A 4,916-nucleotide genomic window follows, 5' to 3' on the forward strand; every position below is an offset into this window, starting at 1 on the left:
CTTAAAATTCCTACTGACATCACTGAGACCCTTCCACTGCTCCAGGATCAGACAGTTCATAGGTTAGAGGGACATTTTATGCAGGCTTGAGTCTTTGATGTGTTGGTGTACATAACACCAATTGAATGCTACCAGGCTGCTTAAGAAATATTTACTTTCTTTGGGAGAGAGTGAGAGGAGACAGTACTTAGTGATTTGGAATTCTAATCCTATAACACGGTTGAGAGATGTGGGATACATGGGGACCTGTCTATGTCCATGGTTAAAGCTTAATTTTAATTACCAAAAAATAGTTCAGGTTGAATATCTTGAATGGTTTTAAAATTGGCCTCGACACCATTTTTGTTACAACGGTAATCCTAAATTACTCCTTCACATTAGTGTAAATTTCCAGAATAACCTCCTGAGTCCTAGTTGGAAGCAGCGATGATTGGATGACGTTCTTTGGAAGCGGTCTTTGGTGTTTATTACGGATGGCATAGTCTATTTGTGGTGTGCTATGTCAGCAATCTGCAAAGACTATCTTAGGAATTGATGATTTACAGGACAGAAGCTGTCTCAACTGTGTAGCTAGTCACCCTGTAGCAAGCCTCACAAGCAGCAGCTACACAGAAGTAGAGAATATCATCTCAAACGTGAGGAGAACCTGAATACTTTGCTGACTTAAACTTTTACATTGCCTATTCATTTGTTAAAAAGCTTCGTGCATCTCTTACACACTTAAAACCTCTAAAAAGAGACTCTTCTGGTCATGGACAAGAGAGAGGGACAAACTTTCTTACATGTTCTTAGCAGGAAGTAGCTTTACAGTGATCTGTTACTGCTTGTATGTCACAAGTCGGTTTCTTGCACCAGGAGAATTGTTTGCCTATAATTAAGATTCTAAAATTTGGCACAAAATTTTCTAAAGAAAACAATTAATTTTATGTTTGGATCATGTTCCTAGTAATAGTCACAAACCTAGTGATGGTAGCTGACAGAAAACTTACAGAAATAAGGTGGTGCGAATTACCAATCCAAGGTAGAAATACAAGTTCTAGTATAAAAAAGTCATGTCAGGTGTCCTTTCAGAATCATATGGCTCCAGCCTGTCAAAGGAAGTACATGTGAAAACACATCTTTGTTTCTTGTACAAGAATTCGGGTGCCAAAATGTATTTCCTTAGAATTCCTAGGCCTTCTGACACCAGTGATTGTTCCTAAAAAAAATTCCTTCTCTTATTTTGGAGGTCTCAAAAGTTTTAATGCAAACCTTTCCTTTGTCAGATAGAATCAAAAATGGATGAACTGGAAAAATCAAACAAGCATTACCAAATTTTATACACAAAGTGTCACAGATAACAAGTCTTTCAATGGATGTAAGACTGTTCTGAAACCCAAGAGTACTGATGGGCTGTCGCTGACATGTCAAAATTATCCTAGGGTTAGATTTTTTCTTCCTTGCCTGTCTTGTTGCCTTCTGCCCCACCCAACTGTGAATTTTTAACATAGTGTTGTCAGAGTGTACTTGCTATAAACAGCTATTTAAAAATACTTGGAGAATTTCTAGTGACTTGGGGTTATTTTGCGCTTGCTATTTTACATGGAAAATAAAGACAGTAGGATGAGTTGTCCCCCTGAAAGTTGGGACAGCATTTGCTGAAACTGCTCTCATTCTAGAATAAAGACTTCTTACAATAAACAATTTTGCTTTTCCCTTTAAATCATCCTGGAAGTCTGGGTTCTTAAATTTTTACTTAAACACTAACAACGAATTTTATTCAAGGCGCTAATTACCTCTGTGAAGGTACTCTTCTTTTAAGAGGTTGAGGTTTTTCTTTGCTTCATTTCTGTTAATGTTTTCACATGTATTATTGAAGAAACTAACCGCTACTTTTGCAAAAGTTGAAGGACTCGAACCACTCTTTGTCATGCTTTTTACTGGTGTGAATGTGATACTCCATCCAGTCGTTGCACTTGAATATGATAGATTCACTGCTGCCTCACTTTGACTCATGTTACAGTGTGTTTCCTATTAAATCTATGATGTTTTCTTTGCAATTTGCTCTTTGTTTCCTTATGGGATTTGGTCAAGAAGAGGTGGTGAGTGGCTTTTTCTCCTGCAAGGTTCTAGAAGTATCTGTCATAGTGGCAAATGTGTCCAACCAGAATGGTAATGAAGTAGTGTGGCCTTAAGAAACTGTCTGGAAAACACAAGAGCTGAGATGTACCAATACTGGTTCTTGCCATGTAACAAAGGCTAAAAACACATTGACCATGGGGAGCAAGGTCTAGTAACACAACCTAAACTCTTCTGTGTTTTAACTTCCTTTTTTGTATCTCCTGTTTCTGAATATTGTGTATCCACCATTGAAATTGTGACACAGTGACTTGATTTAAGATGCAGAAATGGATTCCATTTCTGTAGCTGTAAGATACTTAAGACTTCCTAGCAGTCTTCCATCTTCGTCCTTTCCCTCCCTTCTCCCCAGTAAAATGAAGAAAAAAAAAGAAATCATTCTAGAAGTTTCTTCTAAACAAGAAACTTTGCATTGGTGTATTCAGGACACAAAAAAAAACCCTGATACACATATAGGTCTTGCAGTGTAATAAATGTTTGCCTGTAAAATTAAGCATGAAGGTTAACCTTTGTATCAGCAATTCTTGTCCCTCTTAAGAACTTTTTTGCCTTTTCATTATAGGATTGGGTTAACCTGTTACAAAGGTTGAAAGGTCTGTGCCTTTTTATTATAGTATCTCTTATTAAAAGAAACTTAAGCCGCTCAAAGTTACAGAGCATTTGCAGCACTGTAAACGGCACAAATTTTACAGCCATTGCTTCACTGCATGAAATGTAGTCAGATTGCTAGTGATGAAGTATTGTAGTGATGAATTCCCAAGCTTATGAATGTTTTGAGACTTCTTTAGTCTTCTCTTGGGCTGGTCCTGAGAGTGTGTACAGGTTTGTCTGTATTGTTGGTTTGTAGATGCTAATGAGGAAAACCAAGCTTTTATTCTCTCCTTTGTTTTTTAATTGTTACACTCCCATATAGTGCATAAATGCAGTTAAAGAAATGTTGATTTGGCATAATGTAAACAGCCTTTTCAGCCTAAGCATTCATAATAAACTTTTATAGTGTATAACATGCTAAATCACTACCAGTCTGATGTATTGTGCAAAAAAAAAGGTGTAAACATTTTATTAATAAAAAGCTTTGTTTATAAATGCTCTGGCTTTGTTGATAAATGCTTCCAAAATTCTCAACATCTTAGAAAATAGTCTCTATAGCAATAGAATTATAGGAGAGGAATGTAAGCAATACCATGGCAGAAGTGACAATTCAAATAGCTGTTTTCCAAAAGTAATGACCAGTACTGTCATTCAGAGGCTGAAGCTTTTCCCTGGTTTATGTATACACAGACAAAGGCAGAAGGCGAACTTGTACAAAGAAGGGATGGGGCGAAACAGCAGAGAGAATGCAGCTTTTGTGCAAAGCTTCCTTCCTCTGCAGCACGATGTCTGAGAAACTGCAGGCCACACACAGTCTTGTCAACCAGTGCAAGGCCTGACAAATTCTACCAGGGTCAGGTTATTTAATACATTGCTTTTAGCTTAGACTGCATGAAATGTAAAATTCTCGCCTGCTTAGGCCAGTTTTCTGTCAATAAAAACTGTAAAGTGCTTTTAATATTAACATAGTGTTTTGGAGGCCTGTCACACTGGGAAAGGATCCTTTCTTATTTGTTAATGTGTCCAGCTGGTTAGTGACTAGTGTTTTTTAAACCACTTATGCCCTTGGTGCTTATGTATAATACAAAAATATGGGATTTGCTACTGTTATCTTATGTGATTTTTAGAAGGTGCAGTTCTCTTGTTTCCATGTGTGATGTGAGTCGTAACATGTTCAGTTAATAGCAGCCTTTAAAATGTAAATGAGAAAAAAACAGTCATGTTTCTGATACAGCTATTTCACCTGAAAGTGGTGGATACAAGTTTCTACTAAGCAACTGGCTGCAGTTCATATGCAGGAAACACATTCTGTCATCTTTTTCACAGAGAAGTGGAGTAACTTAAATTTATTGTTCAGTGCCTGCTGTTTCAAAGTTGCCCTCATAGGTGTGTGTCAACTGCTTTTGCAGAGTGTCAGGTGTTTGTGTTAGGAGGTATGAATGTGTATTGGAGAGAGCATAAGAAAGTAAACACAAGGAATGGGCTGGAATAGGGAGGAAAAGCACATTTCCATGTATTTGCACAGGGAATCCAGGGAACTGAATGCAAGCTGCCTAGCTTGCATGCACACTGTGAGAGAATGTTTTCCTTGGATCAAGCCTTTCATAGATTTTAAGATAAAGATTTTGCAAAAGATTAATCTGTTTTTTAAAATTGTTGCTTCCAGGTGCTCTTCAGAGTTTCCCTGTAGTGTTCATCCCTGTTTTCTCCTGTTAATAAAATCCCACCTGGGCAGCAAGTTGCCTCCTAGTCTTGTCATGGCTGAATTCTTAATATTAAGTGACAGTTCTTTTGTGTATTTGAGAAGAATGTGGTATTGCAGGTGGCCTTCATGCCCGTTTTACTGAATCCGATCTGCAGAGTATTAAATGTATGCATGTTATTTACATATAACAAAAACTGGGCAACCTGCATTCATTAGACTTCATAAATTTTCAACTTAAACAGTGCTGTGCTTCATAAAAACTCCAGCCTGGATGAAAACATGGGTGAGTCCTTCAAATACAAGTAGGTAAGTTCAGAGCTGCCGGCTGTGGTAAGATGATACAACTTGGCAAAGCCTTCAAGATGTGGATCATCAAACACTTAAGGGTGTTCTTTGTACTTCTTTCAGGAAAAGTAGAACTTGGAAAGGGCTGGGCAGCAACACTGAACAGTTGTTTACTTTAAGGGGTTTTAATATGTATGACTTTATGTTCTATAAAGTT

Source organism: Merops nubicus, unplaced genomic scaffold, assembly GCF_000691845.1.
Source record: "Merops nubicus isolate BGI_N331 unplaced genomic scaffold, ASM69184v1 Scaffold52421, whole genome shotgun sequence".
NCBI classification, from domain to species: domain Eukaryota; kingdom Metazoa; phylum Chordata; class Aves; order Coraciiformes; family Meropidae; genus Merops; species Merops nubicus.